Source organism: Lepidothrix coronata, unplaced genomic scaffold, assembly GCF_001604755.1.
Source record: "Lepidothrix coronata isolate B3197 unplaced genomic scaffold, Lepidothrix_coronata-1.0 Scaffold25, whole genome shotgun sequence".
Taxonomy (NCBI): domain Eukaryota; kingdom Metazoa; phylum Chordata; class Aves; order Passeriformes; family Pipridae; genus Lepidothrix; species Lepidothrix coronata.
The window spans coordinates 5,903,130-5,920,629 of record NW_016690205.1 but is presented as its reverse complement, the minus strand read 5'-3'; the positions used below and the strand labels follow the sequence as shown (position 1 = coordinate 5,920,629).

General features: G+C 42.2%; 1 protein-coding gene across 1 annotated transcript in view; it reads right to left on the bottom strand.

The window, feature by feature from the left end:
- The window catches only part of MGMT (O-6-methylguanine-DNA methyltransferase), a 140,302-nt gene that overhangs the window by 58,464 nt on the left and 64,338 nt on the right, over nt 1–17,500 (bottom strand). The window lies entirely within an intron of this gene.

Sequence of the window (17,500 nt, the reverse complement as noted above, 5' to 3'; positions counted from 1 at the left end):
CTTTTCTCCAGTTGAACCACCCCAGCTCTCCCAGCCTGGCTCCAGAGCAGCTCTACTGATAAAATGAGAGGCTTTCCAGTTCAATCCCACTGATGCTCTAGCACGGATTCAGACAGGAACGGGACTCAGTCTGGGAAGAGTGGATACAGTGGGATTTTCAATTTTATTATCTAGAAGCTTTTTTGGTACTGTGTTTTTTAAAAGAGAGTCCTGAAATTAAATAAAACACCTGCCAGAGCCACCACCAATCACCACCACCAATCACCACATTCCTTCATCCCTCTCATTCCATACATCCCCTTTACACATTTCCCTACTCCAGCAGCACATTGTCCACCCCCTTTTAGGATATGGAATACAAGTTGTTTTCTTGGCCTTCATTAGAGCAAATAAGATAAAGCAGTCAGCTGGTGAGGTTCCTTCATTTTATCATTGCTCTTGTTTGACTGTTGACAATCTCTGTGGGGTTATTCCATTTGCCTATTGCAAAATAAATCATATTTGAAGTTATCACTTCTAGGTCAGGTTTTAATTTGCTGGACTTCATTTGGGAAAAAGAAAACATGTGTTTTCTGCCTCAAACATTTGCAATGCAATAATTAACAGAGTGCCAATATTCCAGTCCTAATGACTGTCTAATCTTAGTGGTGCGTGTATGGAGTATTTTAATATTTCATCATGTTTTATTTCAATTGCAGCAGAGTGAAGCTGCAGTTGCGTTTCTCCACAGATTAAATTGTTTTAAATCACTGAAGTAAAAATATTACTTCATTTCTCTGTCTTTTTCTTGACAATGCAAAATTAAAAGAGTCACTCATTTTTAAAGATCTGTGGGGAGAAAATGTTCTCTTCTGTTTTGCTTCGTAACGCAGGATCTTGGCTGAGTCTCCATGTTCCCAACAGCAGGGATGATCCCACTGCAGGTTTGTGCCTCTCCATAAGTTCCCTACTTCACCCCACTCCTCCCTGAGCAGAGATGAATAAATTTCAGGGGACCTTCTAGCACCTTCCAGTGCCTAAAGGGGCTCCAAGAGAGCTGGAGAGGGACTTCGGACAAGGGCCTGGAGTGACAAGACAAGGGGGAATGGCTTCCCACTGCCAGAGAACAGGGTTGCATGGGATATTGGGAAGGAATTCTTGGCTGTGAGGGTGGGGAGACCCTGGCACAGGTTGCCCAGAGAAGCTGTAGAAATGTCCAAGGCCAGGTTGGACGGTGCTTGGAGCAACCTGGTCTAGTGGAAGGTGTCCCTGCCCATGGCAGGGGGTGGAATGAGATGAGCTTTAAGGTCCTTTCCAACCCAAACCACCCCAGTATTTTGTGATTCCATGAAATCGGTGGGAAGAACCCCAGGGCCCTGCTCAAAGTCCATCTCTACAGCAGAACCAAGGCTTTCACTGGGACCACTTGCAGCCCAATTATGGCCAGGAGATGTGGCCATGGAATGTGGAGCTGCAACAACCCAGAGCACCCTCGAAAGCAGTTTGAAAGGATGATTCTTTTACGTAAGACAATCCTTTACACAAGAGCTGTTGAGGAGCCCTAATTTCTCTTCTTCTATATCTTTACCCTTCAAAGAGAGAGAACTGATACCACAGCTCAATGACAAACATGGTTTAACATGTTTTTAAAGCTCTTTGAACAACAAATCTGGCTCCTATTTGTAGGTCCCCCAAAAGGTGACAGCACTACAGTGAAAACCTCTGAACTGCACAACAACACATCTTTGCACCCACGAATTTCAAGTTCTGAGATATCTGCTCTGTATGAAAAACCATGCTACTGCATAATAAAGCTTATTATTAGAAGTATTTAACATAATGGTTTAGTAAGTAGGAAATTCTCATTAAAACGAGTGTGGTGTTTGCACCACTGATTGTGATGAGTCTTTACTGAGTGAAAACACTGCTGTAGTGCACAAAACATTATAATGGATACCCAATTTAATTATTTAAGCAGATACACAACATATTTACACAAACACGTGCATAGACTTGCTGCCTTGTGCCATAAAACATCAGAGCAAACTGCAGCACTGGAGGTGCTGGGGCAAGACACAAATGGAAAGGAAACTGATTTTAAAGAATAATATGGGCAACTTTTCACTAAAATATTTATGGTTTTTTTATGGTTAAGTATAAATGATAATTGACATGAATAGCATACAGGATGGACTATTAAATATAAATCTTCCCCTTTTTTCCTTGTAGTTTCTTATGACAACCAGACTGCCACCAGTATGACCAGTATGGTCTAACAGGGATAATGCAAAGAGATATCTCCAAAAATTACTCCCAGATACAATTCAATCAGCTTATGTGAAATAATGAGAAATCAAAATTATGTTGATGAATTAAGAGAAATAGTCCAAAGCACCATGACAGGAGAGTCATGATCAAGTGCAGATCACAAGGACTAGGAATGGAAAAATCAATATATACACAGAAAATAATGCCAAGAGTCCTTTCCAGCCTCACCTGGCCTGTGATTGTCATTGCTTTGCAATATTTGTACTTATTAACAATTAGGCAGGATATGAACCTGATAAAACGGATATAAAACTGGTGAGATGCTCACATGGGCTGCTCCAAGGACAATCACTCCTGGACAGTGTCCACAGCATTGGGATCATTACTGGCTCCAATCTTCTTCCTGGGGCAGATAATACTCAGCTTTGCAAGACCCAGAGCCTGACTGCCCAAGGGAAAAACAACTGCACCCAGGACAGAAGGCCACGGTCGCCCCAACTTTGAAAACCACACCTCAGTTTTTTCCAACCTCAGTGGGCACTTTAGAAAACCAAAACTGCTAAATTATACAGTAAATTTACAGCTGTAAAAATAGTTAGGAACAATTCTAGCACAGGATTTTGCATTACACGTTGGCTGCATAAAATCACCAAGATGAAATTTAATTTCTACCAATCAGCCCGAGGTGAAAGGGCATGAACTGAACTTGATGTGACACACTCTGGGTTTTACTGTGCAATGCACTTTAAAATCTGTATTAACATATCTGTGTAGTTGGTAGAAGGGAGCCCACTCCCTAAATTAGGATAAAAAATTGTGTTTAAGTCTCTCTATATATATATCTATTTGCACACTGAACTCCTTCAGCCATTCATGTTCCCTGAAAGAATCCATCAGTTGGTGCTGATCACAACTGTTAAACCTTCCTAACCAGCAAACCTAATTATCATAAATAAACCTAAATAAATCTTATTGGTGCCCCAGGAATTTATACTGAAACCAGTCTCAAATTCCTAATTGCTGGTGTAACAGTTCAGTGGAACAGGATAAAGCAGTGAAGAGTTAGTGACCATCTCTGACAGCTCCTGGAGCACAGACGAGATCCCAGAGGATTTACAAAGCCGAGGGAAAAGGAGACAGGAAGAAATTATAGACCAGTCAAACTTTGATATTGGGAGAGATAATGGAACAAATTATTAAAATATTTATAAGCATCTCAGGTTCATAAGGTTATAAAGCACCAAACAAATCTAATCTTTTTCTTTGACAAGATAATTGGCCTCATGGATAAGGGGGGGCAGTGTAGGGGAAATATATACTGACTTTATCAAGATTTTTATATACCTTTGCTGATGACACTCTCATAAAAAAGAGGGAAATACAGCTTACATTAACAGAGTCTAAGGTGGACACCAAGAAAAGTTTTAAAAATTGAAGCTGAGTGTTTCCTGTGTGGTTACAAGGGCAACTGCAACCTCAGAGTGAGTTTTTTGCAGTAATATGAGCTGGAAATCCCAATTTTTGTGTTTTAATGCCAGGAAAATGAACTTCCAATACCAGTTGTCAACTGGGAGGGCATTATACCTCCAGAATTTGCTACGTTCGATTAAGTTTGAATTGACTGGAGAATATCCTTATACATCCAATGCACATCAAGCTGGGATATGGACAAGTAGCTTATGTGAAGAATTTAGATAAATAGTCCAAACCAGCAAGACAGGAGAGCCATGATCAAGTGCAGAACACAACTATCGGGAATGAAAAAAACAATTATCCATCCAGAAATTTCAGAGAGTCCCCTCCAGTCTCACCTGTTCTGTGATTGTTGTTGTTTTTAAAAGGGACAGCTTCCACTAGACCAGGTTGCTCCAAGCCCCGTCCAACCTGACCTTGAACACTTCCAGCGATCCGTGGGCAGCCACAGCTTCTCTGGGCAACCTGTGCCAGGGCCTCACCACCCTCACAGCCAAGAATTCCTTCCCAATATCCCATCTAACCCTGCACCCTGCCAGTGGGAATCCATTCTCTGTCTCCTGTCCCTCCAGGCCTTTGACCAAAGTCCCTCTCCAGCTCTCTTCTAGCCCCCCTACATAAAGACTTCATTTTTTATGGCTGTGTGGGAGCTGGTTACAGCAACTTACCTCTGAAAAACAACATTCGAGTGCCGCTGCCAAACTCCACTATAATAAAAACGTGTTTATTTCTGCTGTGCCCGAGCCAGAGGAGCACTGTGGATGATGGGGTATCCCCACACTCTGAGCTGTGCTCTGAGCCCTGGATACTCCCTCTACCTCACACCAGCCAAATTCATTATTTAAAACACATCTAAGCAAATCACAGGGCAGAAGAGCTCCTAAAACACAGCGACTCCCACACTCTCCTGTCCATAGTACCTGAAACCACAGCGGATTTCTTTACATATAGAAAAAAAGAAAAATCATGATAATCAGGGAAGTCTGTCCTGAGACTCCAAAATATATTTATTTAAAATAATTTACACTTTGAAATGGTCATTAGAGAAAAATAAATGTCTGGCTTTAATTATAAAGTCTGAGGCACAAACATCAGCTTGGCCAAGAGCAGTGTGAGCAGCCACATCAACACGGATCTTCCCAGGTAATGGAGTAATTCACAGAGACACATTACACTTCATGAGAGCACTTTATTTAGTAATGGAGATCTACTGGTCTCTGCATGGATCATATTAGTTTGGCTCAGGAGCAGCTCCTCTGCTCTATCAACCATGTTTTTCCACATGCCATGAAATATTTTTACTTTACGTGGTCCATACTTGCACACTTTATGTCTAATACTGAACAGCCCAGTAAATCCACACTGCAAATGTAAGGGTTTTACTGTGTGCTCAGAGAGAGAGAAGGCAGATAAACAGTAAAACAAAATAATCTTCACGGGCCCAATGGTTTGAGTGAAACCTGGGATAGCAATAAAGGCTGACTGGAGATGCTGCTGTGATGGGATGAAGGTGGGTGTCTCTGCAGCCAGTCTGACATCCATATGGTGTGGTTACAGAGTTAGTGATAGGCAATTAACCACAGAATCATACAATCCCAGAATGGTTTGGGTTGGAACAGATCTTAAAGACCAACCAGTTCCACCCCCTGCCAAGGCCAGGGATACTTTTCACTAGCCCAGGTTTCTCCAAGCCCCATCCAACCTGGCCTTGAGCACTTCCAGGGGTGGGGCAGCCACAGCTTCTCTGGGAAACCTGTGCCAGGGCCTCACCACCCTCACAAAGAAGGATTTCTTCCTCATTATCTGATATAAATCTACTCTCCTTCAGCTTAAGGCCATCGAAGCCCATATGGATTTGCTATGGCATCATGGATGCACAAAACCAGCTCATTAAATGGACACGATGCAAACTATAGTAATGCATAATAAAGTCAATCCCTCCATGTCACTGCATTTCTTCCTGCTAAAGAGCTGGAAGAGAGCGCTGGGTGGATTCCCTGCCCATCATCCTTGTCAGCTAAATGAATTAAAACCACTAGGAAAAACCCAATAAACCACCCAGAGACTCGACCTCTCTTCCCATGCTTGTGCTGGCATGAAAAACTCCACAGTGGCTGTGCCTTGGGAAATTACTGCTCCCAAAACCCACATGCTTAGGAACAAAGTACAGTTATTTAGTCATAGAATCCCTCAATGGTTTGGGTTGGAAGGGACCTTAAAACTCATCCAGTTCCAACTCCCTGCCATGGGCAGGGACACCTTCCACTAGCCCAGGTTGCTCCAAGCCCTGTCCAACCTGGCCTTGGACACTCCTATTCAGTAAGAGGGGGCATTATTTAAAGGTTGGATTTCTTTGATTTTTTTTTTTTTTCCCCAAGACTTATCCTTTTTAAAGCTGTTTATTATTCCTCGGATGTAGAGGCTTCAATATCTTTTTAAAAAATAGAAAACTGGAACAAATACCTGAAAACACCCCCCGCACACACACACCTTCTGCTGGTGATTTATATATAATATAGACTGTGTTCCTGCCCATGGAACAAGATAATTATTAAGGTCCCTCCCAACCCAAAATATTCTATAATTCTCTATATATTATTTAAATGTGCTCTCTGGGGCATTTTGAAGAGGAGCTTGGCAGGCTGGTGGTGGTGCCAAGTGTTCCTGCTCTCCCCATGGGGTCCAACAACACTTTGGGCTCTGAAGGCTCCGTCACTCACACCAAACCTCCTGCCAAGGAAACCCACTTAGTGGCAGCTTGAAAGGTCACCTCAGCCACACAACTTCCATCTCCACCGAAAGCCATCTCGGAAGGCTTTACAAATATTTGGAGTCCGATTCTCCAAACATGATTTGTCCAAACAACACAGAGCAAAGCACACCCGAAGAAAGCCCCTCTATAAACAGCCTACCAGGGAAAAAAAATGTTTACTTTCTTTACTGCATGTGAGAGGGAGGTAAAACCTAAACAAACTTTCAGCACCAGCTGAGTTTACATATTTAAACTTGGACGGTGCCAAAGTTGCAGCCGAACTGGCACCGAAAAACCTAACAAAAAAAGTCATATATTGACAAAACACACAGTCATAATAAAACCACATCCAGTTAATAACTTTGAGAACTAATGTTAACTCCTAGCACAATAGAAAAGTCTCCTTAAACACAATAAAGCAGTGATATAATTTACTCTCAGCTCCTTTTCAAAACATTACTCTCTGCCCACAATCACATTCAGATTACAAAATTCCTTTTGTAGTTTTCTCCTAGCTGTGGGAATAAAATAAACCACTTAGATGACAGTAAAGTGTCTGTAAAATATATAACAGCAATAACTCCTGGTGGAAATGCGGTAGATATTTATACAAGAGCCAAAGCAGGGAGCATTGTTAATACCAAGGGAGGGGGGGGTTTGAGAGGCCTCTTTTGGGTGAGATCCTGGGGATCCTGGTGCCACAAACTCTGTCCCCAGCTTTGGTCTGGTACCAGACACGAGCTGACAAGTGCTGGGGAAGCTTTCCCGGCCCCATGGCACCAGCACACAGCTGGTTTAGGAAGAGAGCAGACTGCTCCTTGGCAGCTTGGGAGCAGGGGCAGAGCCAGGGTGAGAAAAGCATGGACTTGGCAGCAGCCAGAAATAACCTGACTTAATTAAAGGTAATTTATTTCACAGAATCATAGAATAGAATCATAAAATTAAGGTTGGAAAAGACCTCCAATATCATTGAATCCAACCTGATCCCCACCTTGTCACCCAGCTCAGAGCACTGAGTGCCCCATCCAGTCGTTCCTTGGACACCTCCAGGGATGGGGACTCCACCACCTCCCTGGGCAGCCCCTTCCAATGCCTGAACACCCCTTCTGTGAAGGAATTCTTCCTGATTTCTACCGTTTTGCAGCTGTAGAACATACGTATCAAGTAATAATGTAAGGATTGTTATTTATCAAATACAATATTCATCCTGCCTAAGTAACTGATGTGGTTGAACTTCTGACAAGGAAAGAAAGATGATTAGTGGTTTAGATTAGGCATCAGGAATAATTTCTTCACTGAAAGGGTTGTAAAGCTCTGGACCAGGCTGCCCAGGGCAGTAGGGGAGTTGCCATCCCTGGAAGTGTTCAAAAAACATGTGGATGTGGCACTTGAGGACATGGTTTAGTGGTGGACATGGTGGTGGTGCTGGTTGATGGTTGGACTTGATGATCTTAAAGGTCTTTTCCAATCTTAACTACTCTATAATACTAGGATTTTACCCAATGAAGGAGTCTTACATTACCAGAAAAACTAATCAAAGATCTCTATAGGAAGCCATGACAAAGTGGCCACCATGGCCACCAGGACTACATGGAAAGACAGGCTGAGACCGCAAAAAATGTGAACAACAATTCCATTTGTGGAAGTCCTGGTTGTCCTTAGTCCTCACCTGTCCTTTATGTAAGAAGTCATGGGGAAACAGAGAAGGCAAAGTCTCCCAAGACTCTACTTCCAAAAGTTATCTCATGGAAGGAGTTGGGAAAAGCAGCTTTTGTCCGTATTTCTCTGCCATCCAGTATCACAGCTCAGCCACTAAATCACAGCTGAAATACTTTATAGAGCAAAGGGAAACCACCTATTTTACATCCAGTGGTTCCACTAGCGCTGAAGGACCAAAACCTGAAGTAGGATTTCCCATGGTCAGATCCTCCCCACCTTCAGCCCACAAACAGGGCACACAAACCCACCTTATTAACTCCTACCACCATCAACATCTGTCTGCAGCTGGAGACCACAGTCAAGCCCTGCTCACTGGCTCTACACGAATTCTTAGGGTTTCTCTATGAACGCAGAACAAATGCATTAATTTGGATACATCAAAAGTTACATCAAATTTGAGGTCAGCCAATGTAAATCACGGGCCCCAATGCCCGAAGCCCTGGACAGCCACATTAGTATGTGTGTTAGGGGGAATGTACTGGGGACAGCTTTTCAACGTGTTTAAATGTGTTCTCATGGAATTTAACTGAGTGCTTAATTCCTTGATGAGAGAAATTAAGCTTCCAGATCAAAATCGACACTTTTAGAGCTGAAAAAAGAAAATATTGTTTTATCTTCTACTATAAAGCTCAAGCTCCTGCAGTATCAATGGCCTTTGCTTTTGTTTAGGGCTTTTCTTGTGGGTTTAGTTTTGAGTGTTGTTTTTTAAATGTGTTTGCAAACAGCAATTTCAATGTGAAATCCACAGAGTCAATGAAAAACGTGTCAAAATACAGAATCAGAGAATGGCCTGGGTTGGAAGGGACCATAAAGCTCATCTCATCCCATCCCCTGCCATGGGCAGGGACACCTTCCACTAGACCTAAGAGAATGGCCACATATCACCCACAACCCCCATATTTTTCCCATCACATGGATAACATCTCCTGGAAGGTGTTGAGGAGCAGGAAGGGCTGGAGAGGACCCATTTGCAGTGATCCAAGGTTAATTTCTAGTTAACAGGAACTGGAGCTCTGGATACAACCCTAGGCACAAAGGATCCTGAGGAGCCCTAAGTCTGGCAGCCAAATGTAAATACTGAGGGAGTAACTTCAGCCCCTGCAGACTTTACACCTCTGAAATGTTCTACCACAAGTTTTCCACGGCCAAGAATCCCCATTTTTGGCCATAATGACACCTCACAACGTGTGGTCACAGAAATGATGTTGGAAGCTGTTGGTTGAAAACACAATGCACTAATTAAAGCCAAGGGTGATGGACATTTTTAAGTGGAGCAGAATTAGTGGCCTCTCAAGTTTTGATGTCTTTTACAGTCTGCAAAAATTATTTTCTTCAATTTTTTCTGCATGTTGTTTTTAAAGTTGTTTTACTGCATATAAAACCATCAGGCTCTGGAACCACACACGGGCTTTCTGCATAAAAAAATCACCTTATCTTTGTATAAGCAAACTATTTTAACTCCCCAGAGCTATTTAGGTAACCACTTGCTGTGACCTCTGAATTCTTATCCTGAATTATATTTTTATGTGCTATATAAAGGTACTGTTATGTTACTGTTTTGATTCCAGGTGCCAAAAAGGACAAGTTTATTGCCAACTGCTCACTCTGTGCCTTTTTTTTTGTTTTGTTTTAAAGACTTAACTGACCCAGCAGTTGAATTTGTTTTTAATTTGCACCTGAACAGTTTATGAGGAAAATCACATCTACTATGAAGAAAAAAATAAACAAATCAGTAATATTTTGGGGAAAAATCAACAGCCAAAAGTGTCACCTTGCTTGCAGGACTGAAAGGCACTGTATTGGCACAAAAGTACTCTTCTTGGTGTCACATTTTGTTCTCCATCCCAAAAGTGGCAGCAAAACCACAATCATAAAATCATGGACTGATTTGGGTTGGAAGGGACCCCAAAGGCAAATAGTATTTGCACAGACAATGAACTGATCCTTCAGTTACTCAAAGGGTCTTATAGCCCTTAAAGTGAATTTGTTCACAAGATCTACACATCTGAAAGACAAATCACTGAGAGGGGTAAAAGGAAGGGATAAGCATTTTAGATATAAGCAGCATCCAGGAAAGAGTTGGAAATTATTATTATTGTTTATAATAATAATAATAATAATAATAACAACAACAACAACAACAACAACAACAACAATGATGTCTTTAAAACACTTCAAATTACATGTTTCCTAAAGGATTCACAAGTTGATGTGAATCACAAAATGATATATGGTGATGGTTTCCCCTGTACTCCTGAAATATATTAGGTTCTGATTTGATTCTAGGAAGAAATTCCTCCCTGTGAGGGTGGTGAGGCCCTGGCCCAGGTTGCCCAGAGAAGCTGTGGCTGCCCCATCCCTGGAAGTGTCCAGGTTGGCTAGGGTGGATGGGACTTGGAGAAACCTGGGACAGTTGAAGGTGTCCCTGCCCATGGCAAAGGGTTTGGACTAGTCTTTAAGGCCCTTCCAACCCAAACCATTCTGGGATCTATGACACCAGAGAGGGGAACAAAAATGCAGCATCAAGGTGGCAGCAATGGGAATGAAGGTTCCGCTTGGTAGCCCAGGTTGGATTGGACTGGAGCATCAAAAAGGTGATTTCTTGTCATTTATTCCTGCTGCCCATCAGAATCCCGTGCTGATCAGGACTCTGTGCTGATCTGAGGGGGGGTAAGAGGAGAACTATGGTAGGAAAGGCATTAGCAGGCAAGGGATCAGCACTCAGGATGCTCATGGTAGGTAAGAGTAAGCCAGATCACCACCCCTGACAGCTTCAACAGGGAGTATGTTATCCACCAGCTTTTCTCATCCATAATGAGAACTAATTTAAATTAAAGAAAAAGCACATATCCCAACCCATTAGTGAAGGGATACAACAAGAACTGAAACCTACGTAATACTGCAGAAAATGCGCTTCCCACAGAAGTTCTATCATCAACATTTCTGAATAATTAATTGGAAATAAAAGCAGCTGGAAGGTTAGCATGCTTTAATGCTTTTTGAATGATTTTCAATATTCAGTGACTTTCAGCATAACGGTGAGTTGTGCATCACATCACACTCAGGTGACTGATGGAAAGACAGAGAAATAGAGGGAACAGTAAAACACAACCTCCTACATCAAAATAAAAATCAAACATACTTGTAGATGAAAACTAAATTTAATGTTTGTTCCTGAGAGATGGAAAAAGAACCCTGGGAAGGGCTATATTGCCTTGGATTGGTGGAATGAGATGCAAAATGCATATGAAAGGTTTTCATTTGAGCTGATAAAACTGCATGCTTTGGAAACGCGGGGCTCTGCAACGAACAACACTGAGGTCTGGTGTCAATTTAAATGCACTGAACACCAGGAAAATGCCCCCAACTAAGGCTTCAAACTTGTACAGCACATTTCCACTCAACCCAACTAGATTGCCTGTCACATCTGACATGGCTTGTCAAAAGTTATCCTTCACTGCTCATGGGCAACATGGAGGGTCAAAAGACCAAATACAATGGTCCAACCCATCCCATTTTTTTTCCTTCAGAGCAGCAGATATTGAACTCGAAGATGACAAGACAGAGCAGGTTGAAGCGGCTGCCAGAGAAAGAGAAGCTGTCCAGAGCCGCTGATCTGAAGGAGAAAAACCAGCCGGTCTGTGCATGTCATGGCCGGGGCTCGGGCGCTGACAGTCTCACACAAAAGGCAGTGAAAAGCCGAGAAACTTGAAGTGGCCTTTGCAAACCATTTCAGCCGTTAAAAGGAAAGAGCTGGTCACCCGGTAATGTGAAACGCGCCGTGGCCGTGATTGAAGGGGGAAAGGACGTCCTGCCTCTCCTTAATCTGCAGCCACATCAAACAGAGGGGATTTTTCACTCTCTGGAAAAATCTGAATTTTAAGAAGTGGCTTTTTCGCTCAGAGCTTATTGTTATTTGAAAACAACCAACACCTTTCTAAAGCAGCTCAAAATGTTTATCTGTATTTTCGGTCGAGGTCTGTTTGTGCTGACAGAAGACACTAAGTGATAATTTATGGAAAAGTAACTTATTAACAGTTGTAAATACAGAAGGTGCCATAACTGTCCTAGAATTAGTAATGTTACACCTGTGTGAAAGGCCAACTGCAGAGATTTTCCACAATATCACTAAAAAAGTTGTCACGTGCTGCAAACATGTCAGTGCAACAAATTTTGGTACATTTCCCTCTTTACCCGCCTCCTCTTTACCCCCCCACCGACATAGTGTGAACCCTCTCTATGGCTAATCGTCTTGATCTTATTCAAAGAGTAGATTCAAAAGAATCCCAACTTGCTCTTGTTTTCTTTCTCCACAATAATTCAAGATCTATGTATGATTTCTCCACCCCCACAACAATGACGACAAAGCTGGTTGAGATCCTCAACCCCTGGAGTGCAGATTGGCAGCATACAATGACAGACTGCCCTGAAGAGCAGCCATATCCAGGCACAGGTTAATACAAGGTATTTCCAACCTTAATCCCTCCTTTCTGATGTCACCTTTATGCTTTAATTGCCTCAAAAGCAACATCAACTTAAATTAACGAGAGAATCTGGAATTACCACCTCTGAGCAGATGCAGGAAGTTCATGTTTGCTGTTGGTGACAGAGCTGGCTGTAGACTACAGTGACATTTTTAATACTTGGGTGGCTAAAATATCAGTATTTGAATAGGAAATCTCGCATTTTACACCCTTCTGGAATTTAATGTTTTTCAATCTTTCTGGGCTGCATTCAGTTTTGCTGGATAACCTTTCCATCTAATCTACCAAGTGGCTCACTGAATTTTAGCATCTTATATGTATTCAAACACTTGTATTCAAATACATTTTTTTTTCACAGGTTTTTTTTATTTTTTTTTTCTTTTTTGGTAGTGGGAAAGGCCCTTCAGATCACTTAAATTCATATACACAAGGACCTGCCCAAGTGAGTTCAGAGGTGGGCCACGAAGATGGCAATTGTGATTGCCCCATTCGTCTGTTGAAGTGTCCAAGGCCAAACTGGATGGGGCTTGGAGCAATCTGGTCTAGTAGAAGGTGTCTCTGCCCATAGCAGGGGGTGGAACAAGATGATCTTTAAGGTCCCTTCCAACCCAAACTATTCTATGATATAACCATAGATAGGTATTTCACCTTGTTTGCCTAAACAATCCTCATGAACGAAAAAAAGCAAATATTTCAGATGTTTTTAAGATCTTAACCTTCAGCTAAAGAGCCAGAAACCAAAATATTAAAATCTAATTCTCTTGTCTCTGTTCCCATATTTTCCTTTTCAAACTGTTTCTCTCTCCCTTTTTCCTTTGTACCTGTCCCTGGGTTGTGGATGAGCACAGGGAAACGCCTGGCTCCTTCCCTTTTTCCCTGTAGCTGTCCCTGGGTTGGGGGATGAGGACAGGGAGATGCCCAGCCCCTGCCTGCCCCACCAGCTCTGTTTCCCTTCAATATCCCGACACTCTTGTTGTATTCATGAGCTGCAATTTAATTCAAGTGCACTCCAGTTCCAGCAAACACAGAGCGGCCGAGGGCCCGGCGTGCAGCTCCAGCTGAGGAGGGGATGGGTAAATATCACCGTGTGAGAGGATAACCTGCCCACACATACACCAGCCCAATTAGCCCGAGCAAGAAGAGCTTTTATTCCCCAAAGAGTCAGAGAAAGTCAGAGCAATGCTCTCCATCATCCAGCCTGAGATGAAGCCATGGCGTGGTCTGGTGCGGTCTATGCTGTGACATCAAGCGCTGAACCTGCACCCACTGCCCCCAGTGAAAGGAAATTTGGAAGAGCAGATGATGCAGAAGGTTAAGTCTTATTCTTGTAGGTTAAAAATGGTTCTCCATAGCACAGAAAAGGGAGAGTTTCACCTCTGGTGGCAGTGGAAGAAGCTCCTTGACCTGGCATTACCTGAGCATGACTGAAATCCACCATCAGAGGAGCGATGTAATGGCCTTTGCCTCTTCAAAAGGCACCAAGATTTTAACATAGAAAGTCTAAATATTTTTTCTAGAGAAAAGAGGAATTTCAAACTTAAAAACAGTCACAAAAAGCATATTAATCTGATTAACAGACTTTCCTCAGAATATTATTATCAAATATAGCCCAACCAGTGAAAATCTGCAAGAATTCAAGGCATTTTGAGCATGCAAATGGTCAAACTAATTACTAATGACTGACTCCATCCTTAATTTATTTGCCTTACTAAATAACTCTGATAATGCTTACTTTCAGAACTTCCTGAAAATAAAGAACACAAGGAAGCCCAAAGAGGAATGAGATGGCTGAAGGCACATCATCAAATTAGGAAAAGCATGAGTAGTCAAGAAATTAAGGGTTAAGGAAACCTTAATATGAAATTGGAAAGCACTGTACTCGATAAAGTTCCTTCTTTACATAGAAATAAAATTCCAATTGGGTGTATAATCTCATGCTGTAACACTTGGGGTTTTCACAGAATCACAGAACAGTTTGGGTTGGAAAGGACCTTAAAGATCACCAAGTTCCAACCCCCTGCCATGCTTTTCAAGGAAACATTGTAGTCCAAAAGCTTCCAAAACTAAAACTATATGGTTTAGGAGGAAGAGAACGCACACATTTATGGCGTGAACACTAAAAAGGCTCAGTGATTTCTGAACCAACAAAGGCTGCCTAAAATATGCGTTTCTTCACCTCCCCCGTGCCCTCCCACCCGAGCCCATGTCCGAGCACAGACCACCTCAGCAAGCACCATTCCCACCCGCTGCTCCAGGCTAAACACTCCCTGTGTATATAACTAGTAAATTCAACAGCCTCTTTAACATCCCACAACGAATTACTGACAAGTCATTTTTTTGCTCTGTATTGCAAGTCAATGTGGCAACCCTGTGGATTTTTTTTCCCTATTGCAAACATGCTCCGTGCCTCGGCTCCGAGCCGTTTGGATGCTGATACAAGATTCATAATGGCTGTCAGAATCTGCAATTTTTCCTTTTGTTTTATGAGGTCAGGCAATATTACCTGCACTGATGTATTCCATTTCCCCAGCTGAAAACCTTCTCATTTGAGCACGACAGGTTGAGGGAGTCATGATTTTGCAACCTACCATGTGAAACACAGCGCGAGGGGGCAGGTGCCTCACCCCACGTTCTCCTTTTGCTCTTGTCCACTGGCAACAGTAAATTAAACTGTCAAAAACGGAATTGTCCTGTCATCAACAAAGCTATAGCTTCACAAGTATTGCAACATCAGATATATTTCTAATTCTGCATTTCCCTGCACCTGTAATTTCATCAGGAACTCACGCTGGCCCATGGTGAGAAGCTGTCCAGGGGACACTGGTGGGTTCCTTGGGACACTTGACATGGCATTTCCAAGACAGAAATTAATGAACAATAGCAGCAATTTGTTACATATATATAAAAAAAAAGTGTTTGGCACAAGGTCCTGATCTCCCCCCTTGCTTCGGAGCCTGGAGAAGGGCCTGGATGGCAACGGGCTGGGACACAGGGCACAGGTTGCTGCAACACAGGACCAAAATTTCAACATACTTAAATGCCTTAATTGCACAGATAAAGTGGACTTGCACTCAAAATTCATGTCTTTGGCTTTTGGCCACTTTGGAGTTTTAAAGCGTCTCAGAGAAGTTTCCTCTCCAATCAAACATGTTTTATTCCAGCACACGTCGCTTCATGAACTGGTGGCAGAAACAAGAGTTTTTGGAGAGTAAATCCAGGTCACTTCATTTCAGATTTGGAACATTCAAACCAGTGTTTCCTATTGTCATGCAGTTCTCCAGGGGTCATTTTAAAGGAACATGATTCACCACAATCTTCATTCCAGGATTTAAAGGTAGTTTCAATTTTCACTTGAAGCTGACTATTACCTTTTTTTAACCTGCTTTAGGTCTCTTTGAATAAGTTTCTAACCTCACATGTTACATAGCAGTATAAACTGCCCAGACAACATGCATGTGTTGTAAAAAAAAATTAAAATACTGTCAAAGTTGAAGCTGACTTCTACCTTTTTTTAACCTACTTTAGGTCTGTTTGAATAAGTTGCTAACTCATGTGTTACACAGAACTACAAACTGCCCAGAAAATATCTATTTTTTTTTCAAAAATAATTAAAATCTTGTCAAAGTATCATTCAAATGCATAAACTAAGCAGAATATCCAGCAGAAGGGTTATACAAATTACCATCATTAAAGTGAAAGGGAGCATCTCTCCCGATGTGCTGATAAACAAGAAAAAAAGGGCTTGTTGTTATTAATTCAACATAGCAATCAAATATTGTTTTAGATTACCTCTATAAAAATTCCAAGCTTATCAATCATTAAACTGTGGACAGAAAGTTAAATTGAGCTAAGAAATCATTTCACGCAGCTTAATGCAGTCAAAGTGACTCAATATTCCTTTATTAATTCTCATTTAATATCACTTTAAATTGCCGCCATTATTATCCTACGGTAGACGAAGGGCTCGGTGTAATTAGTCTGTATTAAGCCCTTTTTATTTATAAGAAGCCAAATAAACAAACCCACTTTAATTACCTGGGTGCCACAATATTGATCTGAGCATCAAATTTTAATACGCCTTGATCTGGACGTTTCCAGGGGTTGGGTGGGTGGGTTTGGGCCCCTGGGGCCCCCCGCGAGCTCGGCCGCCGCCAACACGCCACCAATTACCAGGAGAGACAAAAGTCAACGAAGGCAGGGAATCTTCTCCCTCCCAAACCTTGTTCTCTCCCACTTCAGTACACGGTGTTAACGACATACAAATTTTGAGGTCATTAAGTATAACCAGGAATTGAAAGGAAGACAGGCGCGCTTCCAGGAGATGCCGATGTCAGCATTTCAAGTACTCTCCTAATCCCACAATGCAAGTTTCAGCATTATTGTCTCAATTTAACTTGCATTAGTACCTAGCACCTTGATTACACTGTTGGGGTGGTAATCTTCGCCTGCATATGCCATCATTACTTATGTCAAGCCTCTCGAGTTGTTATGAATACTATGTTGTTTTACGAGAGAGAGGAAATTAGTGCCAGTCCCCCAGAGTTTTGGGTGCTTAACACTGAAGCACTACACAGCCCTCTCAAATCCCACAACAAATCCTTGTTTAGTGCCACATGGAGATAAGGACTTTACAGCAACATCCCAGCATAAATAACCTGCATCTCTTTTTATTTGGAAAATGTCAAAAAGAAAAAAATCTCCCTTCTGTGATTTTTTTTTCCCCCCTTTCTACCCAAAGTGTGTCGGGGATTGTCCTGCTTTAGTCGTCGCTCGGGCGCAACCCCGAGCGTGGCCAAGCCCCTGTATTTTCAAATCACCTTAAAAT